Source organism: Capricornis sumatraensis, chromosome X (genome assembly GCF_032405125.1).
Source record: "Capricornis sumatraensis isolate serow.1 chromosome X, serow.2, whole genome shotgun sequence".
NCBI lineage: Eukaryota > Metazoa > Chordata > Mammalia > Artiodactyla > Bovidae > Capricornis > Capricornis sumatraensis.
This window is the reverse complement of record NC_091092.1, coordinates 36,434,429-36,460,474: the sequence shown is the minus strand read 5'-3', so window position 1 is coordinate 36,460,474 and position 26,046 is coordinate 36,434,429. Positions and strand designations below refer to the sequence as shown.

The 26,046-nt window shown below is 36.0% G+C and overlaps 1 non-coding gene across 1 annotated transcript; it reads right to left on the bottom strand.

Moving 5' to 3' along the window:
* Window positions 1-5,958: 5,958 nt before the first annotated feature.
* Window positions 5,959-6,031, bottom strand: TRNAW-CCA (transfer RNA tryptophan (anticodon CCA)). The gene has a single exon. It is a non-coding gene; the product is annotated as a tRNA-Trp (tRNA).
* Window positions 6,032-26,046: the final 20,015 nt, after the last annotated feature.

Here is a 26,046-nt window from a genome sequence, read left to right as displayed (position 1 = left end):
ATTTCATTTTTTCTTAAACTACAGGGTTTCCTTCTTTCTTGTGGATAAATAAGATCCATTTCTTTGTGTATCATATCTTTTTATCCATTCATCTTTTGATGGTCACTCTGGTTGTTTTCATATCTTTGTTATAGTGAATAATGCTGCAGTATACATGGGATTACAGATATCCCTTTGAGATCCTGTTTTCATTTCTTTTGGATACATACCTGAAAATGAGATTACTTATCATATCAAAATTCTATTTTTAATTTTTTTGAGGAGCTTCCATATTGTTTTCCACAGTGGCAGAACTAATTTAGATTCCCACCAACAGTAGATGAGTATCCTCTTATACACACACACACACACATACATACATATATATATAAAGTCCATCTGGAAAAGTCTGTCTAATCTAACGTGTTCTTTGAAGTCAGTGTTTCCTTGTTGATTTTCATTCTAGGTGACTTGTCCATTGATGTAAATGAAACATTAACGACCCCTATTATTGTGTGTGTGTGTTTTTTTTTTTTTTTTTACTGTCAGGCTCTTTATTATTTTTAATATCTGCTTTCTGTATTTAGGTGCTCCTTTATTAGGTGCATACATATTTAAAATTGTTATATCTTTTAGTTGGATTGATAACTTTATTATTATGTAATAACCTTCTTTGTCTGTTTATTTTTTTTGTCTTTATTTTAAAATCCATTTTGTTGGGCTTCCTTTGTGGCTCAGCTGGTAAAGAATCCACCTGCAATGCAGGAGACCTAGGTTCAATCCCTGGGTTGAGAAGATCTCCTGGAGAAGGGAAGGGCTACCCACTCTAGTATTCTAGCCTGGAGAATTCCATGGTCTGTATAGTCCATGGGGTAACAAAGAGTTGGGGTCACAAAGACACGACTGAGGGACTTTCGCTTGTCCCGCAAAGTATTGCTACCCAAGCTTTATTATTTTTTCCATTTGCAAGAAGTACTTTTCTCCATTCCCTCAGTTTCAGTATTTGTCTTTAGGTCTGAAATGAGTCTCATGTAGATGGCATATAGACGGGTCTTGTTTTTTCATTTATCACTCTATTTTTTGATTGGAGCATTCACTTCATTTGTATTTAAAACAATTATTTATAGGTGTGCATTTGTTTCATTTTGTTCATTGTTTTGATGTGTTTTTGTAATTTTGTTGTTGTTTTGTTCCTTTCTTCTTTAGCTCACTTCCATTGTGTGTTTGAATTTCTTTTTGTATATGGTGATGGTTTAATCACTAAACCCACTCTAATCCCACTAATCCCACTCTTGGGACCCCATAGACTATAGCCCATCAGGCTCCTCTGTCCATGGGATTTTCCAGGCAGGAATACTGGGATGGGTTGCCATTTCCTTCTCCAGGGGATCTTCCCAACCCAGAGATTGAACCCGAGTCTCCTGCATTGCAGGCAGATTGTTTACCAACTGAGCCACCAGGTAAGCCCTTTTGGTATATCTGTGTGATCTATTTGAACCTTTTGGTTTGTGTTTACCATGAGGGTTATATATGGTAACAAGTATAACATGTAAGTGATTATTTTAATTTGATGATCCTGTAAGTTAGAAATCATTCCAACAACCCTGAACTTTTACTCCCCTACCCCATGTTTAATGTTCTTGACATAATATTATACATCTTTTTGTTTTGTGTATTCTTTAAATACTTATTATAGATATGCATGATTTTTTTAAAAAAACTTCATTGGCATTATGATCATTCTAGAAGTTCTCTAGGCTGGTGAGCAGTGGCAGTGGCAGTTCATGGGTCAGGTTTCTGGGGAGCTTGGAGTAGGTACTAGCCTCCTGTTTGGGGTGCTGTGCCCCCGTATGCCTAGCTACTCAGCCTGGTGTGTCATGGGGTTGATGCCAACCAGTTGGTGGGTGGGGCTAGTTTTCAAAGCTGTAGTCTGTAGGAGGACTCAAAAATAGTGATTTATGGCACCAGTGTCATTGTGATAGAACAAGCTCCCATAAAAGGCTGCTGCCAGCATGTATCTCCCCAGGGGAAATCCCAGTAATCTTCTCTCTGGTAGGTTTCTCCAGGATCAGCAAATGGGCCTCAGGATTTTTAGAAGTTTCTATCTCTGCACTGTATCTTGGAGTGTGTAAAATTTTCTGTGCACCCTTTAAGGGTGTAATTTCTGTTTCTGGTAACCTTCCAGGTCTCTCATGAAATCTTATCTGGCCTATAAAGCCAGATGTTCTTATGGCTTATCTTCCCAGTGTAGGAGTCTTGGTCTGGGGAGTCCAATGTGGGGCTTTGACCTCTTACTTACTGGAGGGAATCTCTGCAATTGTGATTTTGGTTTGATTACCGAGGGGTGTGAGTCTTGACTATACTACATTTCTGCCCCTTCTATTTCCATTGTCATGGTTACTTCTTTATACCTTTAGTTGTGGAAAATCTTTTCTGCCAGTTTTCTATTATTGTAAGTAAACTTTATCCAGAGTGAAGATCACAGAACTACTCCCCTATAATTTTTTAAAGCTTTATAGTTGTGTCTTTTTCTCTAGTAGTTATTTCATCCATTTAGTTTTTCTTTTTTCTTTTTTTTAACCTCATGGAGTAGAGATCAGTCTTTGTTCTTCTCCATAGAATAAATTCCTTTTACCAAGCCATTTAGTAAATAATTTTTCTCATTGATTTGTTATACCACATGTGTTCTGTTGTTCTTTCAGTTTCTAAAATAATATTTTTATCACATTGGCTTTATGCTTTCTTAACACCTGTGGGGGTAAAATTCCCAACTTCTCATTATGTATTCTTTTTATAAGTTTTCTTACCTATAGACTTTTCTTATCTCATGTAAATTTTAGATCAGCTTTCTAATATTGCTAGAATTTTATTGGAATTGAATTGTTTATATATTAAAATATGGAGAATCAACATTTCTATATTAGTTTGTCATATGACCTGAGTGAATCTCTCATTTTGTCAAGACTTTCCTTAAAATACTGTCAGTCTTCAGTATCCATTGGGGATTGGTCCCAGGTACCTCCCACATATACTATAATCTGCAGATACTCAAGTCCCTTGATAAAATATGTAGTATAATTGGCCCTTTGTATGTGTAGGTTTTGTGTCTGCAGATTCAACCAGTTGGGGATGGAATTTTCTATCTGTAGTTGTGAAAAGCCAACTGTACATTTATTGAAGAAAATCCACATATAAGTGGACCTAAAAAGTTGAAAAACCCATATTATTTAAAGGCAATAGTAAATGCAGTTGTTTCTTTTTGCATCGGTGAGAGATTGATTTGGTACCTTCCAGAGATACCAAAATCCTCAGATGCTCAAGTCCCATAGTCAGCCTTTCATATCCATGGATTCAACCCACCTGAGATTATATTTTAATGTTGGAAACATTAAATTTCTAGGAATTTATATGGGTGAAGGGATTATAATGAACAAAGATAACACACATTTCCAACTTGGAAACATGGTTAAAGCATGGTGATGTTACTGAGTAGGGAGCTGCTTTGCATGAGCCAAGAAGAGAAGTCAGACATGGCATACTGACTACTTATTTTTCAGGTAGGGTGAGGGCTCTGTGTATACCACCTAGGCAAATGGAATACATCTGAGGTTATAGACTCGTAAGTCCTTAGAAGCTCTAAATCAAAGTTATAAATATGATATTGTATTATTCCTCTTAATTTCTAAGTAGTAATGTTCATACCTTATTTGATTTCTGCCTCTGAGCAAATAATATAGTGGAAATCTTATGTGTATTAGCTATTTCTAAGTTTGAATCTAAGATCTTCCATTTTCTAGCTTTTTTAATTTGGGAAATTATTCAACTTTTCTGAGGTTTTGTTTTCTTATCTATAAAATTATTATAGTAATATGTATTTCATAAAATTATTGTGAAGATTAAATGAGAATTTAGTCATAGCACATGTTTGGCCCTGAACATATGTTTGCAAGGTATCTCTTCTCTCATGTTCTTGTTTCCATAGATGAAATCTAGCTAATAAAATAGTAGGACTATTTCAACTTCTAACTTTAAAGGGCAATAACACTGCGATGCTTGATCTTACTTCCTATAAACTGGTAGACTTCATTTTATAAAATTTTGTGCGTTTAAAAAACTTTAATGTATATTTTCCTAACTAAAACCATTTTCAAATATGTTGAAGATGATGGAATTCTATTATGAATCATATTTAAAGTGAAAGCCACTCTCTCATTCATGTATTCCTTTTCCTCTATTGTGGCATTGTCATTTCATGAGTATGGTTTTCATTAGAAGTAAATCTCTTTATTAAGAAAGTTAAATATAAGCAGCTTAGAAATATATGTATCAAAATATATCATTCTTTACAGAAAATTGAAAAGTAAATGCTATAACACAAAGCACAAATAATATACTGCTATGGAATTTAATTTGGGACTTGTGTAGAAAGAAAGAATACATTTTCTTTACTGCATGTACTTATTGTGACAGATTCCATCACACTACACCAGTGTTTTAAGTCATTCATCCCATGCTGTGCTGTCAGCTGTGATGACTAGAAATGCATATTGCTCCATGACAAGTTTAAAAAAATGAATGACCATTATTTTGAGTAACAGTTGTTATCAAATTGTGAGTGCAGTTAAACCTCAAAATGAGAATTTACTATTTTTAAAGATGCTTATGGGGAGGGATAATGTCAAGTGTAAGAGGGCTTTATTTAGTGGAATTTTTGTTTCTCTTTTGTAAAAGTAATAAATCTAGGAAGTTTTGGAAAGTTGGGAGCTGGAAATATGCATAAAGGAATAAGAAAGAACACCAGTAGTTAAATTTGTGTTAGTATTTTCCATGTTCTTACAGGTTTTCCTCATTTTTTTAATATAATTAAGATAATCTTCTATATGCACTTCTGCATCCTGCTATAGGAGGGAGGGGGGTTCAGGATGGGGAACACGTGTATACCTGTGGTGGATTCATGTTAATGTATGACAAAACCAATACAATATTGTAAAGTAATTAACCTTCAATTAAAATAAATAAAAAATAAAGTTCTCAAAATTGAATGCATTCACATTGCTATTTTAAATCATTATTTTTAGTAGTGTCAGGGATTCCATTATATATATATATATATATATGTGTGTGTGTGTGTATATATATACACATATATGTGTGTGTGTGTGTGTGTATCCTAGTTTATTTAACAAATTAAGGATCTTAAGGCATTAGAATTGTTTACAGTGCTTGCACTGTTGCCAGTTAGCCATTATAGTCCTGTGGAGTATACCTCATGTTCTTCTGGAAACTATGCCTACTCTAGCAACCTTGTTACCAAAGGTTCTGTCATATTCTGCATGGCGTTACCCTCTGGGCCAGAGTTGAAAGGTCATAGTGCTAGTACCTAACCTCAAGCTTGGGAAATCACTTTCTTCCTTAGAGGTGTTGAATTTACAATGCCAGAGAACACTCTCCCTCTTAATAGCTAAAAGTGTAAGTTAAAAGCTTTGGAAACTATGGGCATTTGCAAATAGGATCATATGCAAGAGCTGATCTGTAGAGAAAGACAGTGAAACAGATATTCAGAGAAAATAGAGTTGAGGGACAGTATTTGAATTCTTGGTTCAGTTGCTCCTGAGGCAAAGTTGTTCCCCTGTCCTTTCCACAGCTTGGTTGATCCCTCTTTGGATCAATGAACTAATAGACTACTTGTTTTTAAAGCTAGTTTTAGTTGAGTTTCTGAAATTTAGAACAAACGAAGATGACTTTTAACACTGCATTTGACATCTTTGAGGATAGAATGTGGTCTCCATTTGAGATGAATTCCTTAAGATACATTATCAAAATAGAATTACTATATTAATTGTTTGTATATTTTAAATATCACTCAGTCTTGTCCAACTCTTTGCAACCCCGTGGACTGTAGCCCACCAGGCTTCTCCATCCATGGGATTCTCCAGGCAAGAATACTGGAGTGGGTTACCATTTCCTTCTCCAGGGGATCTTCCTGACTCAGGGATTGAACCTGGGTCTCCTGCATTGGAGGCAGACGCTTTAACCTCTGAGCCACCAGGGAAGCCCAAATATCTGAATAAGGGGATCTAAATATAACCAGGTTTAACGAGGGTTTCTCTGGTGCCTCAGACAGTAAAGAATCTACCTGCAATGCAGGACACCCAAGTTCAATTCCTGGGTTGGGAAGATCTCGTGGAGAAGGAAATGACAACCTACTCCAATATTCCTGCCTGGAGAATCCCATGAACAGAGGAACCTGGGGTGCTACAGTCCATGGGATTGCAAAAAGTCTGACACAACTGAGCAACTAAACACTCATGTGTGCATGCGTGCACATGCACACATACACACACACAGAGGTTTAAAGAAATCAGAGAAAATAGTCATAATGAGCCATCAAGTTTTAGCTTATTCCTAAAGTTAATTAATTGTGAGAAAGAGGCCAAAGAGTTATAGTCACATAAAGAAGCAAGTGAATCTCACCATAAAAGAAGTTTTTGTGAAACATTATGAAGTTTTCTGTGGAGAAAAGGACACATATGAAAGAAATGCATAGAAATAATAGATATTCAACATTTAATATGAGTTCTACTAATTTTAAGTGATGCTAGACAACATTAATTTAGGGATAAAATAGATTCTGTAACATGTTTTTAGAATGCCATGCAAATAATGCAAGTATCTTAAGTGGCCAAGTCTAACATTACTCAAAGCATTTTTCATGGCTGAACCACATGTGACTATAAATCAAAAGTCAACATGAAGAACTTTAAATTTGTTTTAGTGTTGTATCAATGGCAATTTTTCACCAAAATCTGTTGATTCCATTCATGTGTGGATTATAAGAAAGAAACCAAAAAACCCACAGAATAAATGAACAAATGACACCAAATAGAAAGCAATGTAGATACACAGAAATGATTAGTGGTTTCCAGAAGGGATGTGGCAGAGGGTGGGAGTGATGAGAGTGAAATGGATAAACAGGGTCAAATGCATGGTGATGGATGGAAACTAAATTTTTGGTGGTTTTCCTGATACAGTGTAGATAGACATTGAAGTGTAATGTATATTAGAAACATGTTATAAACCAATGTTACATCAATTTTAAAATGTATTTAATAAAGTCAAGCATCCTGCCAATCTTCTTGTGTAACAGTTTGGAAGAATTTTTAGTTTTGTGATTGGATTCTGTGTCATAGGATATCTTCTTTGAAACGTTTTAGACCAAAACTGATGTTATTCAGATTTATCACCCATTTCTTTTACCAAATTATAGTTTTCTATGACTCTGCATTTTTTCTCAACAATGAAATTCATTTTTAAAGAGTAAGGTTTCATTATAATTGTGTTACACACATGTATTTAGATGAATGTATAAAGAAACGCTAAAATGTCTAAAAATATCAAGGACACATTACAAATGTATTTTTGAGCAGTAACTATGATGTTGTAATAACTAAATTACCTTTGATATGACTAGCCTGAAGTGAATGTCACTTCTTTACATACATATGGGGAAAATACACAATTTACTTTGGGGCATATTTCTTTTAGCAAAGAAACATTTCTTTTATATCCTAAACTTCATCCCTGTCTGAAGCTGACTTTGTGACTGATGCCAAATTGTAACTTGATAGCAAAAGCTTCTGTGATACGTAGCACAGTACCTTGCTCATAGAATGCCCTTTGCTACTATTCATTGTATATATGCGAAGTATAATAACATTTCTGTCCTGTCATTCAGCCTTCAGACTGTATACTGCATTCAGATCTCAAGAACGTAGTACTCCCTAGATCTTTTCAGGAATGAAAAGCTTTTTATTTAATTAAGCAATGTCACATTCCATATGTAAATTAACATATTTCTACCTTTGCAATAGTCTTATTATGAGAATTTATTTTGGTTGCATGCATAAAATGACTGAATTCCTTTACCAACTAGAATTTAAAAATACCTAAGGAAGTAGATTAATCACTTTTGTACCAGACTCTATTATTGCTCTCCCTGCAGAATTCTTTTTTCCTGCAGACATCTTTCAGGAATAGAGAAAACTACTGTGGGAAAGAAATGTACAATATACATGCAAATATTTACTTAATCTCTTCTTATCTTGGATTGTCTGGCTGCAACACTTGCCTTAACCACATGTTTTTGCTAAAGCCCTTTAGCAGTGGACCATGGATTGAAGGAAAGTAAGGTTCTCAGCCTCCCTTCCATCTATTCTGATGTCCTTCTCCAACTCAGAAATGTACCAAGATCCTAGGAAGTTTCTGCCTTGGTTTTCCAGACTATTTGGAGGGACTTAAGGGACACTCATGTGGTTGGAAGGTAGACCAAAGGGCTTGTCTCATAGCTACCTTTACACAGAATGTGTACAGTTTTTACCTGCTCTGTGTACTTATTTGTGATTGCTTGAGAATGCAATGATGAAGATTCTGAAGTACTTTTACCACTTATCTGCTACCACTTCCTGGTTTTACTACTGTCCAAAATCATCACAAGTTTAACCCCCATTAAAAAAAAACCAAACATGTTTAGCTCCTTGTTATAACTAATAAAAATCTATGGGACATTGAGAAACATTTCTGTTAGGTCCAGGGTACTTATGCTATTTGGCATAGATCTCTATCAGACTGAGTGCCAAGTCACCTTGAATGAGTTGGGAGGGAAAGAGAAGAATCTCTGCCATGAAGGGTGAGAGAACTACAGTAAGAGAACTTTGCTTAACATGATTTCAGTAGGAGAGATACATTTTATGATTTTTACTTTTGAAGAGTGGTATATATTCAAGATGGAATTAAAATGAAGCAATGAAAAGAAATGTTAAGGTATGATAGGACACTTTTAAATGAAAATTTTGGAATACATATTTTGGAGTATGTCCAGATTTTTTTTTCTCAGCTGGAATTAGTTTATAAAATTAATACATATCCTCCCAAGTATTGCAGGATTGGAGAATAATCGAATTTGACTTGATAAAAATGGAAAATGTCTGATACCTCTGAAAACCTGTACTTTCCAAAGTGAGTGAGAAGACACATAAATCAATAGCCGAGATATTCCCTATCTGAAAAATTTTATGTGTAATTGATATCTTGTGACTCTGGAACAGTCTGTTTCCTGGTGCTCATTAGTGAAACCAGAAAGAAAGAATTAAGGCCCATGAATATGGGATCCAGAGAGGCTGACTTAGAATAGTAGGAAGCAGAGGAGGAGGGGCCGTTTGACAATTCTCTGACTGAGGCCGCCTTAGGTTGCTCCATCATTGCTAACTTCTGCCCTCCTCCCCTGCCTAACAGTACTAAGTGATAGTTCAGTAGGATGAACTCAGGTTATGTCCCAGCCAAGACTCTGGCTTACTATGACCTCTTCTTCTTCCTATATTTGCATCTCTGAGTTTACATTTTGACCCTAATACCCACCCTCACTTTTTGTATGGAAGGAACTGCCTTTCCATTTACTGCATGCTGGGATTGGGAGAGGAGATTTTAATAGACACAATACCCACACTTCCCACCCACCATGGGTTTTTAGGTGATATAAAAGAGATTTTTTTTTTCCTAGAGAAGAAAAATTAATGTTCAGTTCAGTTCAGTTCAGTTGGTCAGTCGTGTCTGACTCTTTGAGACCCAAAGAATTGCAGCACGCCAGGCCTCCCTGTCCATCACCAACTCAAGAGTTCATTCAGACTCACGTCCATCGAGTCAGTGATACCATCCAGCCATCTGAGCCTCTGTCGTCCCCTTCTCCTCCTGCCCCCAATCCCTCCCAGCATCAGAGTCTTTTGCAATGAGTCAACTCTTCACATGAGGTGGCCAAAGAACTGGAGTTTCAGCTTTAGCATCAGTCTTTCCAATGAACACCCAGGACTGATCTCCTTCAGAATGGACTGGTTGGATCTTGTTGCAGTCCAAGGGACTCTCAAGAGTCTTCTCCAACACCACAGTTCAAAAGCATCAATTCTTCAGCACTCAGCTTTCTTCACAGTCCAACTCTCACATCCATACATGACCACTGGAAAAACCATAGCCTTGACTAGACGTACCTTAGTCGGCAAAGTAATGTCTCTGCTTTTCAATATGCTATCTAGGTTGGTCATAACTTTCCTTCCAAGGAGTAAGAGTCTTTTAATTTCATGGCTGCAGTCACCATCTGCAGTGATTTTGGAGCCCCCCAAAATAAAGTGTGACACTGTTTCCACTGTTTCCCCATCTATTTCCCATGAAGTGATGGGACCAGATGCCGTGATCTTAGTTTTCTGAATTTAAGATTGGCTCTTTAAATTCAATAATCTAAATGTCAGCTGCAGTTTCTTGAAAGTATCTCAGGCAAGAGATTTCTGTGTGTTTTGTAGAGAATTTGTGAGTGTTCAACCACAAAATTTACCAAAGTTGCTCTATCAGTTTTACATCGGCTAAGGAGAAGGCAATGGCACCCCACTCCAGTACTCTTGCCTGGAAAATCCCATGAACAGAGGAGCCAGGTAGGCTGTAGTACATGGAGTCAGGAATAGTCGGACACGACTGAGCGACTTCACTTTCACTTTTCACTTTCTTGCATTGGAGAAGGAAATGGCAACCCACTCCAGTGTTCTTGCCTGGAGAATCCCAGGGACGGCGGAGCCTGGTGGGCTGCCGTCTATAGGGTTGCACAGAGTCAGACATGACTGAAGCGACTTAGCAGCAGTAGCAGCAGCAGCAAGAATTCCTGAAAGTGAGTCTTAAGTATCTTCCCAATCTGCGTACATTATTTTCTCTTATTTTTCTCCATCTGTCTAGTCTTGTGTAGAAATTTTACAGTTAAAATTGAGGGCATCAGGGTGAAAATCACGTGTATATTCCATGAGGAACAACTGAAAATGTTTCCATAAATCACTGTAGCAGGGCTGAAACCAGTGGATGGCATTTCTACTTTTTTCCCTCCAGGGTTTCTCCGTGCTCCTGGGGTTGTCCATTCCACTTTGATTGAATGGCCCACCTCTCCTGTTCTTTGCCATCACCAGAAGGCTATGCCACATTGCCCAGCACAACATTCACTTCAGTTCCTTGGGTGCTGCCGCTTCTGAGCAGCTGGGAAGGCATCTTGCTTTTGTCAGCTCTTTCCTTGAAACTTGTCAAGTAGAACTGAGCTGCCTATTAGAGCAGTGGTGACGTCATTCTGTATTCTTGCAAGGGCCTGAGTTGGGCTTTGAGAAGTGCGAGACAGCTGAGCATTATTTGAATGCTCTGCCAAAGAAGTACAAGACCAGACAGAACTCTCCTTCAATAGACGCTAGATCAAAAACTTCCATTCCAGTGACAACTGTAGCATGAAAGTTGCTTTCATGACTCTTGTACATTTCCTCCTCTTTTCACTGTGTTGAGCTGGAGAATCTGTGTGTCTCCTTGATGTCAGGTAGTCTGGGGATTTTCAAATAGTTTTTTTTTTTTTTTAATCTGTTGTATGGTAAGCAATACAATTTAAAACTGTGCACACATATATACATGTATATGTAACAAAAATTTCACTAAATGTTCAATGTGAGTCTCTCTGCTGTTTTCTGTTATATCCTATTCCATTAAAAATCTGCTTGTGACCCACACACTGGATTTTAAAACCTACTATTGGGTTGCTATCCAGAAATGAAAAACATTGATCTAGTCCAATAACAGTTTTGACCATAAATTCTTTTTTGTGTGTGCATTTATCATTTACTCGTTTTCTTAATTAAACTATCGATTTTTGATCTCTGTGAAGAAAACTAGGCCCTACATTGATAACAGTTTAAAATCCAACGACAAAGAAAGGTCATTTCCTGTGTTTCCTATATTTTCTACATGTAGAAGAGGGAGTATGATAAAGTGAAAATAGCACTTGTGTCATGTCCCTTCCCTAGGTTTCAATTCCTCAATTGTATTATGAAGAGACAGGATTATAGAAGATTTATAAAATCTGTTTCTAGTAGAGTCTGTTATTTTATGTTGCTTCTTTCAGGGAATTGTTATGGTGACGTTAAGAGATAATATAACTTTTAAGTCTAAGTAAAATTTTGTGAGTCTCATTTTTTTTTATAACAGGTAGTGATTTTTTTCTATGTCGTTTACATGTTGTGCCAGATAGGTGAAGGACTACAAAAATATAGTGAGCAAATATGCTGGCAAAAATAACAGTCTCTAAGCTCATAGCTGCTGCTGCTAAGTTGCTTCAGTCGTGTCTGACTCTGTGCGACCCCATAGACGGCAGCCCACCAGGCTCCGCCGTCCGTGGGATTCTCCAGGCAAGGACACTGGAGTGGGTTGCCATTTCCTTCTCCAGTGCATAAAAGTAAAAAGTGAAAGTGAAGTCACTCAGTCGTGTCCAACTCCTAGCAACCCCATGGACTATAGCCTACCAGGCTCCTCCGTCCATGGGATTTGCCAGGCAAGAATACTGGAGTGGGTTGCCATTGCCTTCTCCGAAGCTCATAGCACTGCTTTACAAATCAAAGCTTCAAGGACTCCTCAATTTAGATCATAGCTCCCTGGTGGCTCAGATGGTAAAGCATCTGCCTACAATGTGGGAGACCCGGGTTCAATCCCTGGGTTGGGAAGATCCCTTGGAGAAGGAAATGGCAACCCACTCCAGTATTCTTGCCTGAAAAATCCCATGATAGGAGAAGCCTGGTAGGCTACAGTCCATGGGGTCGCAAAACTGAGCAATTTCACTTTCACTTTTAAGGCACTAATTTAGTGTCTCTGAGTATCACTTTTCTTACCAGTTTTTAAAATACTGGAGATAGACTCACATAATCACAGTGTCAGATGTAGAAAAGAACTTGTAGATGATTTAATTCGGAGGGCACAAGTAGTGTGGTCCACAGTATTCCAGACTTGGCGAAGAAATGCAGAGTAAATGTTGATATGGAATTAAGTGAGTCTGCAGAACGCAGAATTCAGAAATCTTCCCTAAGTGGAGAGAAACTTGTTTTCGTAGAAACCTAGTTTTAATGAAATCATTCATAAGTTGATTTCGGAGATGGAAAGTAAAATTCTTTTTGGATTTTTGACTGTTTGAAAGAATACTTTGTAATGATACATTATTTTTTCCCTTTGGACTAAATCCAAGTTAGGTACTTAACTTCAACAGATTTAAAAGTATGATCTCTTTGTGGCTGAGCAGTCTCATAGCTTTCACAAGCAAAGCTGAACACTTTAAGATGTCTGTAAGCAGTATTCAAGTGAACCTTGTCACACTTGTGAAATGATAAGAAAATTGGTCTCTTATAACCATAGGAGGACCACTCCATATTAAAGCAACAGATATGTTTGTAAAGTCTATTGTGGGCTGATACGAGGCACAGATATTTTTGACACAGCCTTTTGACTTCCTGTGACTTTTTTGGAAATGACTAAAGCTTTGTAATCAAGGTGAGAGTTGATATACTGTTCAGAATTAGCAAACATGCTGATTTAGTTAGGAGTAAGGGTTTTTCAGCCAAATTTCTGCACTTTTCCATTAAGATTTAAAACTAAACTTATTATTTATGATGAGAAAGAGTGCTTAATTTGTTGGGTGGATTTTAACTTCTTGATTCCTCAGTCTAAAGGAAACAAGTTTATTGTGTCAGCAGGAAGAAAGTCTCCCATGTGAGAAATAAAACTTTATGTCTCTTTTAAACTGCATGATTTAACTTATTGACTAAGTTACCTGAATTAACCAGTTGTTTTAACATAATATACACATGACTTTATGATTTAAAATGTGTATGCAATTGATGACATCAGGATCTCTGAGCTCTGTTTCCCTGTATTACAAATCTGTGGCCCTAAAGGCATTTGCTTCTAATTTCTTGGAGAGATTTGGTAGTACAATATAGGGGCCAGCAAGCTATGGCCAGTTGTTTGTTTTTGTAAACAGAAAAGTACACCCATGTAGGAATGTATTGTCTATGAATGCTTTTGTTCTACAGTGGCAGAACTTAGGAGTTACAATGGAGACTGTATGTCTCCAGCGCCTAAATTAGTATTTACTATCTCGCCCTTTGTAGAAAAAGTTTGAATGCCTTTGGTATAATAAACTTTTAAACAGCATGAAGCAAAAAGTCAATCCTTTTTTATTTTTTTTTAATGGCTGGTAATCCCTCTATCTGGGTTCTCTGGGTTCTTTATCTTGTTATCTTATTCCCTCCCTCTGTGGACTTTGTCCAGTGTGTCATTCTCTCTTCTGAGTTTTCAACCTTCTGCTCTTTGTTGAGTTTCTAAGAGTCTATAATATATACTGTAGTCTCTCCTAACTTAAAAAACAACCAACACCCCTCCCTAACTGTTGCTCTATTTTGCTCTTCTTTTTCTGAGATGCTCCTCCTTTTCATTTACTACCAACTTATATTCTTCAACATGCCACATCCTGGTTTCTGTTCTTCCTCTTCAATGAAGCTGGAAAAGGTCACCAATCCAATGGACAGTCACAGTCAGATAGTTACTCAAGTCATTGTCTTGTGTAACCTCTTTGCAACATTTTATGTTACTTCTCACTGAATCCTTGAAAATTTCCCTTCTTTGTTTTTCTATGACATTACTCTATCCATAGTTTATTTAATAGTTTCATTCCTCAGTCACTTTTATGAGATTTTCTTTTTTGCTTGCTCTCTCCATAGTGATATTACTATGTGTTCTTTTCTCTCCATAGAATGTGTGTGTAAAAGGAGAAAAGCAGAGGCTAGTCTAATTCAGTCATATAAATAGAAGAAATACCTCTGTGCCTAGATCCAAAATACATATCTGCAAACCAAACATTTTTCCTAAAGTCAGGACTATATATGTCTAGTTGACAACTTTTCCCAGATGTCCTATAAACATACCAAAACATGACCTCACTGTTAAATCTATTTCTTGCTTTATCAAATGGCTTCACCATCCAGCATGACATACCTCAGAAATCTCAGAGTTTTTGCCTTTAAATCATTTTGTATTTTACTCGCTAAACTCATTGATTATCAGGTCTTATAGATTATACCTACCTCTCTTTAATATCTCATATCTTTTCTCACCTGTCAGTCTTATCTAGAATTCTTATCTAAGAACTCTTCAATAGGACATACCTGGTCTTTTAAGATTGCTTATGGTAAAAAAAAAAAATGAAATTTATATATTTATAGAGTGCTGACAGCTGAAGGAGGGAAGATAGTCACAGAGGCATCCTGTCTGTGAAACAAATGGATGTTAACTTGTACCATAAGCATAGCTAATATACATTTGTTACTTTGAAACAAAATGTATCTCACTGTTGAAAAGGGAAATTTGGGGAAAATTATATGGAATGATGCTAAAGCTGAAACTCCAGTACTTTGGCCACCTCATGCAAAAAATTGACTCATTGGAAAAGACTCTGATGCTGGGAGGGATTGGGGGCAGGAGGAGAAGGGGATGACAGAGGATGAGATGGCTGGATGGCATCACTGACTCGATGGACGTGAGTCTGAGTGAACTCCGGGAGTTGGTGATGGACAAGGAGGCCTGGCATGCTGCGGTTCATGGGGTTGCAAAGAGTCGGACACGACTGAACAACTGAACTGAACTGAACTGAACTGATACCTGATATTGGGCTTCCCAGGTGGCTTGGTGGTAAAGACTATACCTGCCAATGCAAGAGATGCCATTTGATTCCTGGGTGAGAAGATCCCCTGGAGAAGGAAACAGCAACCCACTCCAGTATTCTTGCCTGGGAAATCCCATGGACAGAGGAGCCTGGTGGGCTACAGTCCATGGAGGTCAGCCATGCTGCAGTGACTAAACAGCAAGTAGAAAAATGGAAAATTGATAGTACTTCTCTCCTTGTGTTCCTCTACTTTTCTCATTTTCTACCACCCTACCCAAAGCAAGGACTATCTTTAGTATTGTGGTCATTAGTCTCCTGTTTGTTAAAATTATTTTGCATATTTCTGTGTCTCAATAAAATGTTTAGTTTAGTTGTTTTGAATATTAAGGAAAATATAGCATGTTGTGTGTAATCTACTTGAAATTACCTTTTTCATCCCAAATTCTTTTCTAAAGGGATTGCAGCTTTACATTTCTACTAGCAACATATAAGAAATCCTGTTGACCCATACTGGATGTTATAAGAAACCATAGTTTTGTAAATTGAATGCATATAAAATGGCTTCTTATTGTGACTCTGGTTTGTATTTTCATCACTGTCAATAGGATTATTCATCTTTTCATATATTTACTGATATATACATTTCTTCCTCTATGGGATTCCTCTTTATATATTTAGTGTTTCAAAAATAATCTTTGGTTGTCTTTTGTTGTTTGTAGTAATCATATATTTTCCTGATGGTCCCATTTGGCTATATAATTCATAAATATTGTAAATATTTTCTCCCAGTTTCAGGCTTATCTTTTTTCCTTCTTTGAGTTGTTGTTTGCTGACTCAAAATTCTTAGTATAGTAAATTTTATCAATCATTTCTCTGAGATTTAGCACTTTTTATAATTTGTATAATATACCAACTCAATGAGCATATATTTGAGCAAAGTCCAGGAGATAGTGAAGGGGACAGGGAAGCCTGAAATCTTGCAGTTCATGGAGTCACAAAGAGTTGGACATGACTTAGCAACTGAACAACAACAACAACAAAATCCTTCACTGTCCTGATTATAGAAATATTTTCATCTGTATTTTTTACTAATATTTTATAATTTTTATTCTGAAATTTATGTTTAACTCAAATTGATTTCTTATTTAAGGATAACTATTTTTTCATACCTCCCTTATTCAGACTGCATTTTTTCCCTCCTGATCTGCTATGTCATATTCTTAATACATCAAAATATGTATAATCTTCACTTCTGAGCTCTCTTTTATATTCTACTGATTAGTTTGTCTATACTTATGCCAGGTCCACTCTGCTTTATTGTTATATCTTCCCAATGTTTCCTGTGATCCAGCAAAACACATTTCTGTACAATATTTTGCTCCAGAATAAGAAGTTGATTATGCTTTGAACTATACTTTGCCACAGAAGTTTTTCTAATCAGCCTATCAAGCTCATCAACAACCCACTTGGTATTATAATTAAAATTTAAGTTAATATTTAAACTAATTTGGGATCATTGTTATCTTTATTATGATAAGTTTTCTGTCTCATTTTAATTGGGTCTTCTTTAATGTCATTCAGTAAAACTTTATGATTTCTTATTCACACATTTTACATATTTTTTGTTAGATTTAAGGGCTTCCCTGGTGGCTCAGAAGTTAAAGTGTCTTCCTGGAATGCAGGAGACCTGGGTTCGATTCCTGGGTCAGGAAGATCCCCTGGAGAAGGAAATGGCAACCCACTCCAGTACTCTTGCCTGAAGAATCCCATGGAGGGAGGGGCCTGGTGGGCTCCAGTCCATGGGGTCACAAAGAGTCGGACGCAACTGAGTGACTTAAAGTACTTCACAGTATTGTGACTAATATATCTTAAACTCTGCTTTGCTAACTATTTGTCTGTAGTATACAGAAATGCATTTGACTTTGGGAGGTCTGTCTTATATCCAGGCTCTTATTAAATTTCAGTTATTTTATTTTTTATTGAAGTATAGTTGGTTTACAATACTTGGTATAATAATCTCTAGGTCCATCCATGTTGCAGCAAATGGCATTATTTCATTGATTTCTATGGCTGAGTAGTATTCCACTGTGTATATACGCCACATCTTCTTTATATATGTCTATGGACATTTAGATTGTTCCCACATCTTGATTATTGTAAGTAACACTGTTCGGGACTGGGGTGCATGTTCTCTTTGAATTAGTGTTTTACACTTACAAAGTTCAGTATACTTACCACTGTAGTATTAGTTAACGTCTCCATCATGCCACATAGTTAGTTTTCTTTATTGTGTTTAGAAGTTTTAAGATCTATTTTCTCAGCAACTGTTGAGTATATAATATAGTAATTTAAATTATAATAAAACTGCTGTGCAATATGCTTATAGAACTTATTCATTTTCTAACTGTAAGTTTCTACCCTTTGATAGCATCTCTCTACCCTACAACTCCAGTTATTCTCTTTTCTACTTTATAAGCTTGGCTAATTTCACATATAAGTTATATCATACAGTATCTGTCTTTCTTCTTCTGACTTATCTCACTTATCATAATGCCCTAAAGGGCCCTACATTTGACACAAATGTCAGAGTTTCCTTCTTTCTCAAGGCTGACTATTCCATTACATATACATGCTACATCTTCTTTATCCATCCATTCACTGATGGACACTTAAGTTGTTTCCATATCATGCTTGGTGTGAATAATGTTGCAGTAGATATGGGAGATATAGTTTTGATAACGTGTTATTTCATTTGGATAAATACTAAGAAGTAGGATTGCTGGATCAGAGGTTAGTTCTTAATTTTTTGAAGAATCCCCATACTACTTTCCAGAGTGGCTGCACCAATTTACATTTCCACCAGCAGTGCATAAGGGTTCCCTTTTCTCTACATTGTTTCCAACAGTTCAGTTCAGTCACTCAGTCGTGTCCGACTCTTTGAGACCCATGAATCACAGCACGCCAGGCCTCCCTGTCCATCACCATCTCCAGGAGTTCACTCAGACTCACGTCCATCGAGTCCGTGATGCCATCCAGCCATCTCATTCTCGGTCATCCCCTTCTCCTCCTGCCCCTAGTCCCTCCCAGCATCAGAGTCTTTTCCAGTGAGTCAACTCTTCGCATGAGGTGGCCAAAGTACTGGAGCTTCAGCTTTAGCATCATTCCTTCCAAAGAAATCCCAGGGTTGATCTCCTTCAGAATGGACTGGTGGGATCTCCTTGCAGTCCAAGGGACTCTCAAGAGTCTTCTCCAACACCACAGTTCAAAAGCATCAATTCTTCGGCGCTCAGCCTTCTTCCCAGTCCAACTCTCACATCCATACATGACCATAGGAAAAACCATAGCCTTGACTAGACGGACCTTAGTCGGCAAAGTAATGTCTCTGCTTTTGAATATACTTTCTAGGTTGCTGATAACTTTTCTTCCAAGGAGTAAGTGTCTTTTAATTTCATGGCTGCAGTCACCATCTGCAGTGATTTTGGAGCCCCCCAAAATAAAGTCTGACACTGTTTCCACTGTTTCCCCATCTATTTCCATGAAGTGATGGGACCAGATGCCATGATCTTCGTTTTCTGAATGTTGAGCTTTAAGCCAACTTTTTCGCTCTCCTCTTTCACTTTCATCAAGAGGCTTTTTAATTCTTCTTTACTTTCTGCCATGAGGGTGGTGTCATCTGCATATCTGAGGTTATTGATATTTCTCCCTGCAATCTTGATTCCAGCTTGTGTTTCTTCCAGTCCAGCGTTTCTCATGATGTACTCTGCATAGAAGTTAAATAAGCAGGGTGACAATATACAGCCTTGACACACTCCTTTTCCTATTTGGAACCAGTCTGTTGTTCCATGTCCAGTTCTAACTGTTGCTTCCTGACCTGCATACAGATTTCTCAAGAGGCAGGTCAGGTGGTCTGGTATTCCCATCTCTTGAAGAATTTTCCACAGTTTATTGTGATCCACACAGTCAAAGGTTTGGCATAGTCAATAAAGCAGAAATAGATTTTTTTCTGGAACTCTCTTGCTTTTTCCATGATCCATCGGATGTTGGCAATTTGATCTCTGGTTCCTCTGCCTTTTCTAAAACCAGCTTGAACATCAGGAAGTTCACGGTTCATGTATTGCTGAAGCCTGGCTTGGAGAATTTTGAGCATTACTTTACTAGCATGTGAGATGAGTGCAATTGTGTGGTAGTTTGAGCATTCTTTGGCATTGCCTTTCTTTGGAATTGGAATGAAAACTGACCTTTTCCAGTCCTGTGGCCACTGCTGAGTTTTTCAAATTTGTTGGCATATTGAGTGCAGCACTTTCACAGCATCATCCTTCAGGATTTGAAACAGCTCAACTGGAATTCCATCACCTCCACTAGTTTTGTTCATAGTGATGCTTTCTAAGGCCCACTTGACTTCACATTCCAAGATGTCTGGTTCTAGATTAGTGATCACATCATCATGATGATCTGGGTCGTGAAGATCTTTTTTGTACAGTTCTTCAACACTTTTTATCTTTTTTCCTTTAGACAATTTTCATTCAAACAGATAGGATGAAATATTTAATTGTAGTGTTACTTTGTGTTTCTCTGATGTTTCACATTGTTTAACATGTTTTTATGTACCTGTTGACTGTTTCTACATTTTCTTTGGAAAAATGTCTACTCAGTTCCTCTATGTACTTTTTCACTGGATTATTTGTGAGGATTTTTTGTTATTGAGTTGTAAGAGTTCTTTATATATTTTGGATATTAACCTACCAGACATATGGTTTGCAAGTATTTCCTTCCATTCTGATTGCCTTTTCATTTTGTTGATGGGTTGCTTCTTTTGATACACAGAAGCCTTTTATTTTGATGTATTGTCACTTGCTGGTTTATGTTTTTATTGACTGAACTTTTGTGTAATATTCAAAGAATTGTTGTCAGGGCCAGTATCAAGGAGCTTTTCCTCCAAGAGTTTTATAGTTTCAAGTCTTGTGTTTAAGTCTTTAATCTATTTTATGTTAATTTTTGTGAGTTCTGTAAGATAGGGGTCTAATTTCATTTTTCTACATTTAGTTATACAATTTTCCTTATATCATTTATTGAAGTTAGTGTAATGTTTCCATTGATTATTCTTGGCTACCTTGTTAAATTGTTTTAGTCACTAAGCTGATTCTGACTCTTTGTAACCCTGTGGACTGTAGCCTGACAGGCTCCTCTGTCCTTGGGATTTCCCAGGCAAGGATGCTGGAGTGGGTTGCCATTTCCTTTTCCAGGGGATCTTCCTGACCGAGGGATCAAACCTGCATCTCGAGTTTGTAAAATATAGTTTTAGACTATATATGTGTTGGTTTATTTATGTGCTCTAAAGTCTGTTTCATTGATCTTTGTGTCTATTTTTATGTAAGTACACTGCTTTTTGATTGCTATAGCTTTGTAGTATAGTTTGAAATCAGTATATGATTTCACCTTTGTTCTTTCACAGGATTGCTTTGGTTATTCTGGGTCTTTTGTGATTCCATACAGATTTTAGTATTCTTGTTTATATTTCTGTGAAAATTGTCATTGGAATTTTTATACAGTTTGCATTGAATCTGTATATGGCTTTGGGTAATAGGACATTTTAACAATGTTAATTCTTTGGCCCATGAGCACAGAGTGTTTTTACATTTGTTTGTTGCTTTTTCAATTTTTTCTAATTTTCAGTATATTAATCTTTCCCTTCCTTATTTAAATTTATTAAGTACTTTATTTTGTTTATTTGATGCTGTGAATGGGTTAGTTTTCTCTGTTTTCTTTTTCAGTTATTTCATTATTAGTGTAGAGAAATGTACTTGATTTCTGTGTGTTGATTTTGTATCCTACAAATTTATTGAATTCAGTTAATTCCAATAGATGGTTGAGTTTTTAGATTTTCATATATATAATCAGGTATAGTGTGCATGGGCTGGGTGTCACAGTCTGTCTGAGGGTCAACTGGCAGAGTCTTTGCTAAATATGGCATGTCAATTTTAGACTTTATCCTTTATTTTTTAAATCTATCAAACCTCAGAGAAGAGTGTTAGAATCTTCTGCAATGACTGTGTATTTTCCAATTTCTTTTTAAAATTTAATCTTCACATTGTAAGTTACACATGTGTTATTAGTAAAGTATAAGTTTATAATGTTTACAACACATCTTGAATTCCTTCTCTTTTATTATAAATTTATCATCTTTACCTTTATATTGCCTTTTCCCCAGAAATCTATTATATTAGCATCTCTGCATCTACTTTTCTTTTGCTAAGTACTATCCTGATATTCTGGAGCTTCCCAGGTGGTGCAGTGGTAAGAATTTGTCTGCCAATGCAGAATGCACAGGAGATATGAGTTTGATTCCCTGCGTTGGAAAGATCCCCTGGAGGAGGAAATGGCAACCCACTTCAGTGTTCTTGCCTGGGAAATCTGATGGACAGAGGAGCCTGATGGGTTTACAAAAGAGTCAGACACGATTAAGCAACTGAGCACACACATACTGTTATTTTATTTTCCAATTACCTTCAATCATTTGAAATCCCTGTATCTTTGCCTAGTAGATATATTTTTGTTATGGAAAAGACTACTCTCAGTTTTATTTTTATTTGTTAGTGGACAGGCATCTTTCTTTTTTTTTTTTTGAATTTTAAAATATTTTCTTTGTGTTTTATGTTCTGAAGTTCTATGATGTGTGGGGGATAGGTTTAGATTTTACCTAAATTGCAGTTAGAATTATGTTGATTAACATATCTGAGAGTTTCACTAATTTTCAGTGATTCTCAAAAGATATGACTTTTATTATTTCCTTTCCCTCATTTTCTCCCTTTTCTTTTTTTATGTTGCCACTTGGATTGTCTCAGTTTTCCCTATCTCTCTTACATTCCCCTGACCCTTCCTCTCTAAGTTGCCTTTTGGTTCATTTCTTTCAATTACTCTCTAGTTCATGACTTTTCTTTTTAGCAGTGTATTATCTGATCTCTAATTGTATTTTTCCTTCTTAGGAACATTACTTTTTAATTTCAAACTTGTCTGGTATTTGAAAAATAAAGAGTTTGTAATTTTTGCTTTCATTTCTTCCTTTTATATATTTACTTTTAGGTAAATTTATCAGAAAAATTTTCATGTATACACAAACACAGTGTCCAACAAATCCCAGGTAACATCACATACTTTTAAGAACTAACATTTCATTGTACTTATTTTATGGCTCAGCTGGTAAAGAATCTGCCTGCACTGCAAGAGACCTGGGTTCAATCCCTGGGTTGGGAAGATCCCCTGGAGAAGGGAAAGGCTACCCACTGCAGTATTCTGGCCTGGAGAATTCCATGGACTATATAGTCCATGGGGTCGCAAAGAGTTGGACATGAGTGAGCGACTTTCATGTGCCATTTTTTGCTAAAGTATTTTTATGCAAATCTCCCAGTTATAATTTATCTCCCCCCACCAACCCAAGTACTTCAGTATATATTTTCAAACAAAACAAGAAAGGGCTTTTTTTTTCTTTTACATAGCCAAAATGACAACATAGTTAAGAATTCCTTAATACTATCTAAAGTCATGTTCATTTTCAAATTTTCTTAATTGTTTACCATTTTGTTTTACAGTTAACTTGCTTTCATCAGGATCTGTGCAGGGTCTATTCACTGAAAACTGTTTTTGCTGTCTTATGTCCCTTTAGATCTCCTTCAAAAGACCAAATCAGATCCTCTTCCCATTGTTAGCTATTTATTTGTTGATGAAACTAGAGTATCCCATAGAATGGTCCATATTTGAAATTTAGTTCAATGCCTTATATGTTTAGCACATAAAGTGGCACATATTATCTAAGTGTCTCATTTGTACTGGTGTACTAGCATTTATTTGTGAATTTAAGTGATGACAGTCTGCTCCTTTTCCTAATGACAATTATTGCCCAAATGTCATTTTTTATTGGAGGTTGCAAAATGTTGATTTTTTTCAACTTTAAAATTTTCATAGCATTTAATGCCTTGGATTTCACTCAATAGAAGATTTAAAAAAATCAACTTTTCTCTTCCTAGTCCTCTCTCCTTTTATACATTGGAAAATATATTTCCCTTTAATATATAAATTCTTTCAATATCTTATTCAGAATTTTATTTTCTTTTAAATACTGTGAGTTTTTTAAGTTTTTTATATTGTTTGAAATTGAACTTTTTTTTTAAAGTTTTATAGCTTTTATCATTAGATATTTATATTTTGGGGCTTCCCTGGTGGCTCAGATGGTAAAGAATCTGCCTGCAATGTGGGAGACCTGGGTTTAATCCCTGAGTTGGGAAGATCCCCTGGAGAAGGGAATGACAACCCATTCCAGTATTCTTGCCTGGAGAATTCCATGGACAGAGGATCTCGGCGAGCTAAAATCCATGGAGTCGCAAAGATTTAGACACAACTGAGCAACTAATACACATTTATATTTTAATACCTGATATTTGCTCAGGCCTTCATTACCATTTTTTAGGGTTTGAAAAAATGAATTACATTTATTTATTGTCAGTTTGATCCTAAATCCATACTTTTTAGCTCTGTGACATTCATTATGTTCCATCTTTGTGAAAGAAATTGAAATTTTAAAAGTAATAAACCTCCCTGTATGTGACTATATTAATAGTCTCCATAGTTCATGTTTTTCAAAGAAGTTTTATTATTTTCTTAAGATAGTTCATGTATATGTTATTATGCTTCAAAAGCAGGAAAATACCTACAATATCAAAACCTGGTCTTTTCCCTTTTATTACCTTAGAAAAAGTCCTCATGCTGTGGACAGTATAGCTGATACTTACAGTTGACATGCACTAATATATTTTTATTGTGGTAAAATACACTAACTTTAATATGAAGTTTAGCATAAAGTTTACAGTTTCAACCATCTTAAAATATGCAGTTCAGTGGCATTAAATATGGTCACAATAATGTGCAACTATCATCTGTCCCTAGTCTCAGAACTTTTTCATAAACCCAGAAGGAAACTACAGACTTATTAAGCAATCTTTCTCTATAATGCAGTATTTTTTATGCCATTGAACATGAAATTGTTTTTCAGACTTTCCTTTTCAGATTGTTTATTACTAGTGTATATTTCTACTACTGATTTTGTATATTAATCTTGAACCCTGCAACTTGTGCTGCATTCATTTATTAGCCCTAGTAGTTTATGTGTGCATGTGTCTGTTCCTTGTATATAAGATCAGGTCACCTACAAATGTTGATAGGCTTATTCCATTCCACTTTGGATGACTTATTTCCTTTTCTTGCCTTTTTATTTTCTGTCTAGGACTTCCTGTACAGTATTAAATAGAAATGACAAAAGTGTGCATCCTTGTCTTTTTCCTGTACTTAGTGGGAAAATTTTCTGCCTTTTATCTTTTATTGTTATGTAAACTTTGGATTTTTTCCATAGATGCCCTTTGTTCTATTCCTAGTTTGTTGAGTGTTTTTGTCATGAGTGTATTTTTTTATGTATCAATTGAGACATGTTTTCTCCCTTATTCTCTTAATGTTATTATGTTCCATTAATTGATTTCACCCATTTAGACACCTCTGCATTTCTGAGATAAATTCCACTTGATCATAATAATCATTTAACTGTGTTTCTGGATTTGGTTTGGTGGTATTTTGGTGAGGACTTCTAAGGGATAGAGGTGTTTTCTTGTGATGTCTTTGTCCAGCCATGGTGTCTGGGTTATCCTGGCCTCATATAGAATGATTTAGGAAATGCTTCTTTTTATTTTATTTTTTTTTCAAGATTTTGAGGAGGATTGGTATTTTTTAAATTTTTGTTAGAATTCATCAGTTGGGGATATATGTGGCTAGGCTTTTCTTTGTTTAGAGACTTTTATGGTTCAGTCTCTTTAACTACTTATAGGTGTATTTGTATTTCTTCTTAATTTAGCTTTGGTAGTTTGTGTTTTTCTAACAATTTGTTTCTTTCATCTAGACATGTTAGCATGCAATTTTTCATAACATTCTCTCAAAATCATTCTTATTTCTGAAAGGTTGGTAGTAGTGGACAAACTTTCATTAATTATTTTAATTGTTTAAAGGTTTTATTTGCTTTGTCAGTCTACCTAAAAATTTTTCAATGTGGTCGGTCTACTCAAAGAGCCAACTTTTTTTTCCCCTGTGTTTTGTATTCTCTATTTCTTTTCCATTGAGGTATAGTTGATTTACAATAATGTACTAGTTTAGATGTGAAACAGTGATTCTATATTTTTATAGGTTATATGTATTCTGTATTTCAGTTTTATCCTCTCTAGTCTATTAATTCCTTTCTTCTGATAACTTTGTCTTTGTCTTTAGTGTACTTTTATCTTTCTATTTTTATATGAGGCTCTATGTTAGGTGTGTATAAGTTATAATTGTTATATCTCTCTGAAGGATTAACCCTTTTATCAATCTATAATAGCATCCTTTGTCTATTATAATAGTATAGTTTAGGTACCTCAGCCCTCTTTTTGTTTCTATTAGGTGATATCTTGTTCTAGCCTTTTGCTTTCAAACTATTTGCTTCTTTACATCTA